The sequence below is a fragment of the Hemiscyllium ocellatum genome, unplaced genomic scaffold, assembly GCF_020745735.1.
Source record: "Hemiscyllium ocellatum isolate sHemOce1 unplaced genomic scaffold, sHemOce1.pat.X.cur. scaffold_965_pat_ctg1, whole genome shotgun sequence".
Taxonomy (NCBI): Eukaryota; Metazoa; Chordata; class Chondrichthyes; order Orectolobiformes; family Hemiscylliidae; genus Hemiscyllium; species Hemiscyllium ocellatum.
In genome coordinates this window covers 71815-79025 of record NW_026869330.1, presented here as the reverse complement: position 1 = coordinate 79025, position 7211 = coordinate 71815, and the positions used below count along the sequence as shown (strand labels likewise).

At 51.4% G+C, this 7211-nt stretch overlaps 1 pseudogene; it reads right to left on the bottom strand.

Annotated features, from left to right (window-relative positions):
- Positions 1–6417: 6417 nt before the first annotated feature.
- LOC132814916 (urotensin-2 receptor-like) overlaps positions 6418–7211 on the bottom strand; it is a 1062-nt pseudogene continuing 268 nt past the window's right edge.

Below are 7211 nucleotides of genomic sequence, written 5' to 3'. Positions count from 1 at the left end.
ACTCCCTCCCGGGTATCTGTTATTCTGTATATAAACCCCACCCCGAACCCCTCGATTAGATTCCAGTCTGTAACTCCCTCCCGGGTATCTGTTATTCTGTATATAAACCCCACCCCGAACCCCTCGATTAGATTCCAGTCTGTAACTCCCTCCCAGGGTATCTGTTATTCTGTATATAAACCCCACCCCGAACCCCTCGATTAGATTCCAGTCTGTAACTCCCTCCCCGGGTATCTGTTATTCTGTATATAAACCCCACCCCGAACCCCTCGATTAGATTCCAGTCTGTAACTCCCTCCCGGGGTATCTGTTATTCTGTATATAAACCCCACCCCGAACCCCTCGATTAGATTCCAGTCTGTAACTCCCTCCCGGGGTATCTGTTATTCTGTATATAAACCACCCCGAACCCCTCGATTAGATTCCAGTCTGTAACTCCCTCCCGGGGTATCTGTTATTCTGTATATAAACCCCACCCCGAACCCCTCGATTAGATTCCAGTCTGTAACTCCCTCCCGGGTATCTGTTATTCTGTATATAAACCACCCCCGAACCCCTCGATTAGATTCCAGTCTGTAACTCCCTCCCGGGGTATCTGTTATTCTGTATATAAACCACCCCGAACCCCTCGATTAGATTCCAGTCTGTAACTCCCTCCCGGGTATCTGTTATTCTGTATATAAACCACCCCGAACCCCTCGATTAGATTCCAGTCTGTAACTCCCTCCCGGGGTATCTGTTATTCTGTATATAAACCACCCCGAACCCCTCGATTAGATTCCAGTCTGTAACTCCCTCCCGGGTATCTGTTATTCTGTATATAAACCACCCCGAACCCCTCGATTAGATTCCAGTCTGTAACTCCCTCCCGGGGTATCTGTTATTCTGTATATAAACCCCACCCCGAACCCCTCGATTAGATTCCAGTCTGTAACTCCCTCCCGGGGTATCTGTTATTCTGTATATAAACCCCACCCCGAACCCCTCGATTAGATTCCAGTCTGTAACTCCCTCCCGGGTATCTGTTATTCTGTATATAAACCCCACCCCGAACCCCTCGATTAGATTCCAGTCTGTAACTCCCTCCCGGGTATCTGTTATTCTGTATATAAACCCCACCCCGAACCCCTCGATTAGATTCCAGTCTGTAACTCCCTCCCGGGTATCTGTTATTCTGTATATAAACCACACCGAACCCCTCGATTAGATTCCAGTCTGTAACTCCCTCCCGGGGTATCTGTTATTCTGTATATAAACCCCACCCCGAACCCCTCGATTAGATTCCAGTCTGTAACTCCCTCCCGGGTATCTGTTATTCTGTATATAAACCACCCCGAACCCCTCGATTAGATTCCAGTCTGTAACTCCCTCCCGGGGTATCTGTTATTCTGTATATAAACCCCACCCCGAACCCCTCGATTAGATTCCAGTCTGTAACTCCCTCCCGGGTATCTGTTATTCTGTATATAAACCACCCCGAACCCCTCGATTAGATTCCAGTCTGTAACTCCCTCCCGGGGTATCTGTTATTCTGTATATAAACCACCCCGAACCCCTCGATTAGATTCCAGTCTGTAACTCCCTCCCGGGGTATCTGTTATTCTGTATATAAACCCCACCCCGAACCCCTCGATTAGATTCCAGTCTGTAACTCCCTCCCGGGGTATCTGTTATTCTGTATATAAACCCCACCCCGAACCCCTCGATTAGATTCCAGTCTGTAACTCCCTCCCGGGTATCTGTTATTCTGTATATAAACCCCACCCCGAACCCCTCGATTAGATTCCAGTCTGTAACTCCCTCCCGGGTATCTGTTATTCTGTATATAAACCCCACCCCGAACCCCTCGATTAGATTCCAGTCTGTAACTCCCTCCCGGGGTATCTGTTATTCTGTATATAAACCACCCCGAACCCCTCGATTAGATTCCAGTCTGTAACTCCCTCCCGGGGTATCTGTTATTCTGTATATAAACCCCACCCCGAACCCCTCGATTAGATTCCAGTCTGTAACTCCCTCCCGGGTATCTGTTATTCTGTATATAAACCCCACCCGAACCCCTCGATTAGATTCCAGTCTGTAACTCCCTCCCGGGGTATCTGTTATTCTGTATATAAACCCCACCCCGAACCCCTCGATTAGATTCCAGTCTGTAACTCCCTCCCGGGGTATCTGTTATTCTGTATATAAACCCCACCCCGAACCCCTCGATTAGATTCCAGTCTGTAACTCCCTCCCGGGGTATCTGTTATTCTGTATATAAACCACACCGAACCCCTCGATTAGATTCCAGTCTGTAACTCCCTCCCGGGTATCTGTTATTCTGTATATAAACCACCCCGAACCCCTCGATTAGATTCCAGTCTGTAACTCCCTCCCGGGGTATCTGTTATTCTGTATATAAACCCCACCCCGAACCCCTCGATTAGATTCCAGTCTGTAACTCCCTCCCGGTATCTGTTATTCTGTATATAAACCACCCCGAACCCCTCGATTAGATTCCAGTCTGTAACTCCCTCCCGGGTATCTGTTATTCTGTATATAAACCCCACCCCGAACCCCTCGATTAGATTCCAGTCTGTAACTCCCTCCCGGGTATCTGTTATTCTGTATATAAACCCCACCCCGAACCCCTCGATTAGATTCCAGTCTGTAACTCCCTCCCGGGGTATCTGTTATTCTGTATATAAACCCCACCCCGAACCCCTCGATTAGATTCCAGTCTGTAACTCCCTCCCGGGTATCTGTTATTCTGTATATAAACCCCACCCCGAACCCCTCGATTAGATTCCAGTCTGTAACTCCCTCCCGGGGTATCTGTTATTCTGTATATAAACCCCACCCCCGAACCCCTCGATTAGATTCCAGTCTGTAACTCCCTCCCGGGGTATCTGTTATTCTGTATATAAACCCCACCCCGAACCCCTCGATTAGATTCCAGTCTGTAACTCCCTCCCGGGGTATCTGTTATTCTGTATATAAACCCCCCCCCGAACCCCTCGATTAGATTCCAGTCTGTAACTCCCTCCCGGGTATCTGTTATTCTGTATATAAACCCCACCCCGAACCCCTCGATTAGATTCCAGTCTGTAACTCCCTCCCGGGTATCTGTTATTCTGTATATAAACCCCACCCCGAACCCCTCGATTAGATTCCAGTCTGTAACTCCCTCCCGGGTATCTGTTATTCTGTATATAAACCCCACCCCGAACCCCTCGATTAGATTCCAGTCTGTAACTCCCTCCCGGGGTATCTGTTATTCTGTATATAAACCCCACCCCGAACCCCTCGATTAGATTCCAGTCTGTAACTCCCTCCCGGGTATCTGTTATTCTGTATATAAACCACACCCCGAACCCCTCGATTAGATTCCAGTCTGTAACTCCCTCCCGGGTATCTGTTATTCTGTATATAAACACCACCCCGAACCCCTCGATTAGATTCCAGTCTGTAACTCCCTCCCGGTATCTGTTATTCTGTATATAAACCCCACCCCGAACCCCTCGATTAGATTCCAGTCTGTAACTCCCTCCCGGGGTATCTGTTATTCTGTATATAAACCCCACCCCGAACCCCTCGATTAGATTCCAGTCTGTAACTCCCTCCCGGGGTATCTGTTATTCTGTATATAAACCCACCCCGAACCCCTCGATTAGATTCCAGTCTGTAACTCCCTCCCGGGGTATCTGTTATTCTGTATATAAACCCCACCCCGAACCCCTCGATTAGATTCCAGTCTGTAACTCCCTCCCGGGTATCTGTTATTCTGTATATAAACCACCCCGAACCCCTCGATTAGATTCCAGTCTGTAACTCCCTCCCGGGGTATCTGTTATTCTGTATATAAACCCCACCCCGAACCCCACGATTAGATTCCAGTCTGTAACTCCCTCCCGGGTATCTGTTATTCTGTATATAAACCCCACCCCGAACCCCTCGATTAGATTCCAGTCTGTAACTCCCTCCCGGGGTATCTGTTATTCTGTATATAAACCCCACCCCGAACCCCTCGATTAGATTCCAGTCTGTAACTCCCTCCCGGGGTATCTGTTATTCTGTATATAAACCCCACCCCGAACCCCTCGATTAGATTCCAGTCTGTAACTCCCTCCCGGGTATCTGTTATTCTGTATATAAACCCACCCCGAACCCCTCGATTAGATTCCAGTCTGTAACTCCCTCCCGGGGTATCTGTTATTCTGTATATAAACACCACCCCGAACCCCTCGATTAGATTCCAGTCTGTAACTCCCTCCCGGGGTATCTGTTATTCTGTATATAAACCCCCACCGAACCCCTCGATTAGATTCCAGTCTGTAACTCCCCTCCCGGGGTATCTGTTATTCTGTATATAAACCACACCCACCCCAACCCCGATCGAATAGATTCCAGTCTGTAACTCCCCTCCCGGGTATCTGTTATTCTGTATATAAAACCCCACCCCGAACCCCTCGATTAGATTCCAGTCTGTAACTCCCTCCCCCGGTATCTGTTATTCTGTATATAAACCCCACCCCGAACCCCTCGATTAGATTCCAGTCTGTAACTCCCTCCCGGGGTATCTGTTATTCTGTATATAAACCCCACCCGAACCCCTCGATTAGATTCCAGTCTGTAACTCCCTCCCGGGGTATCTGTTATTCTGTATATAAACCCCACCCCGAACCCCTCGATTAGATTCCAGTCTGTAACTCCCTCCCGGGGTATCTGTTATTCTGTATATAAACCCCACCCCGAACCCCTCGATTAGATTCCAGTCTGTAACTCCCTCCCGGGGTATCTGTTATTCTGTATATAAACCCCACCCCGAACCCCTCGATTAGATTCCAGTCTGTAACTCCCTCCCGGGGTATCTGTTATTCTGTATATAACCCCACCCCGAACCCCTCGATTAGATTCCAGTCTGTAACTCCCTCCCAGGGTATCTGTTATTCTGTATATAAACCCCACCCCGAACCCCTCGATTAGATTCCAGTCTGTAACTCCCTCCCGGGTATCTGTTATTCTGTATATAAACCCCACCCCGAACCCCTCGATTAGATTCCAGTCTGTAACTCCCTCCCGGGGTATCTGTTATTCTGTATATAAACCCCACCCCGAACCCCTCGATTAGATTCCAGTCTGTAACTCCCCTCCCGGGGTATCTGTTATTCTGTATATAAACCCCACCCCGAACCCCTCGATTAGATTCCAGTCTGTAACTCCCTCCCGGGGTATCTGTTATTCTGTATATAAACCCCAACCCGAACCCCTCGATTAGATTCCAGTCTGTAACTCCCTCCCGGGTATCTGTTATTCTGTATATAAACCCCACCCCGAACCCCTCGATTAGATTCCAGTCTGTAACTCCCTCCCGGGTATCTGTTATTCTGTATATAAACCCCACCCCGAACCCCTCGATTAGATTCCAGTCTGTAACTCCCTCCCGGGGTATCTGTTATTCTGTATATAAACCCCACCCCGAACCCCTCGATTAGATTCCAGTCTGTAACTCCCCCTCCCAGGGTATCTGTTATTCTGTATATAAACCCCACCCCGAACCCCTCGATTAGATTCCAGTCTGTAACTCCCTCCCGGGGTATCTGTTATTCTGTATATAAACCCCAACCCGAACCCCTCGATTAGATTCCAGTCTGTAACTCCCCCTCCCGGGTATCTGTTATTCTGTATATAAACCCCACCCCGAACCCCTCGATTAGATTCCAGTCTGTAACTCCCTCCCGGGGTATCTGTTATTCTGTATATAAACCCCACCCCGAACCCCTCGATTAGATTCCAGTCTGTAACTCCCTCCCCGGGTATCTGTTATTCTGTATATAAACCCCACCCCGAACCCCTCGATTAGATTCCAGTCTGTAACTCCCTCCCGGGTATCTGTTATTCTGTATATAAACCCCCCCCGAACCCCTCGATTAGATTCCAGTCTGTAACTCCCTCCCGGGTATCTGTTATTCTGTATATAAACCACCCCGAACCCCTCGATTAGATTCCAGTCTGTAACTCCCTCCCGGGGTATCTGTTATTCTGTATATAAACCCCACCCCGAACCCCTCGATTAGATTCCAGTCTGTAACTCCCTCCCGGGGTATCTGTTATTCTGTATATAAACCCCACCCCGAACCCCTCGATTAGATTCCAGTCTGTAACTCCCTCCCGGGGTATCTGTTATTCTGTATATAAACCCCCCCCCGAACCCCTCGATTAGATTCCAGTCTGTAACTCCCTCCCGGGGTATCTGTTATTCTGTATATAAACCACCCCGAACCCCTCGATTAGATTCCACGTAACTCCCTCCCGGGTAGCTGTTAATCTCTCCGTAACCGACCCCCACTTCGATGAGATTCCACGTAACTCCCTCCCAGGCTGCGTTGTGTGCGGGTGAACCGCCCTCCCTCCCCGCCCAGTGTGTCCGCTCACCGTCTCCCCTAGTCCCTCCGGCCTCTCGGCGCCGTCCCGGCCTCCTGCCTCGCCGCCCGGCCCGCCCCTCCCGGCCTCCCCCCGTCGCCGGCCTCCTCGCCGTCCCGCCTCCCCCGCCGCCCTCGCCGGCGCGCCCCCTCCGCGCCCTCCTGACGTAGTCCCGTAGCTGCGGGTCAGCAGGGTGTAGACGAAGGGTTGAAGCAGCTGTTGCCGTACGTCAGGCAAGTGACCAGCTCATTGACCCTGCCCTGGGCCCGGAAGGAGAGCCGGTTGGCACTGTTGGCATCATATAGCGGCATCAACTGCCAAATCCAGAAAGGGAGGAAGCATATCCAGTAGGCCGCAACGATGGTGAAGACCAGGCCTAGCACCCTGAGGCTGGGCGAGCGGCGGACTGGAGCCCGGGTCTCAGACCTCCAGTAGGCCCGAGCCAGCCCTCCGTAGAGGTAGGCCAGGACTAGGCCGGGGCCTAGGAAACTGGTGCCGAAGAGCAGCGTGAGGTAAACCCTGACCTCCTCCTCCCCCCAGACGGGGTGCAGAGCCTGCGGGTCTCCCCGTCGAACAGGGCCCGCTCCTCCACCGCATGGCCGCCATCAGCGGCAGGCCAGGCCCAGCGAGAGGAGCCAGAGCAGGCCCAGCAGCGCCAGCCGCGCCGCCGCCCCGGCCCTCAGGGGGCTGACCACGGCCGCCCGCCGCTCGGCGCTCATGGCGTCAGGGTGAAGACGCTGGCGTGCATGGTGAGCAGGTCCAGGGTCAGCAGCAGCCGGCAGCCGGCCTGCCCGAACGCCCAGTCG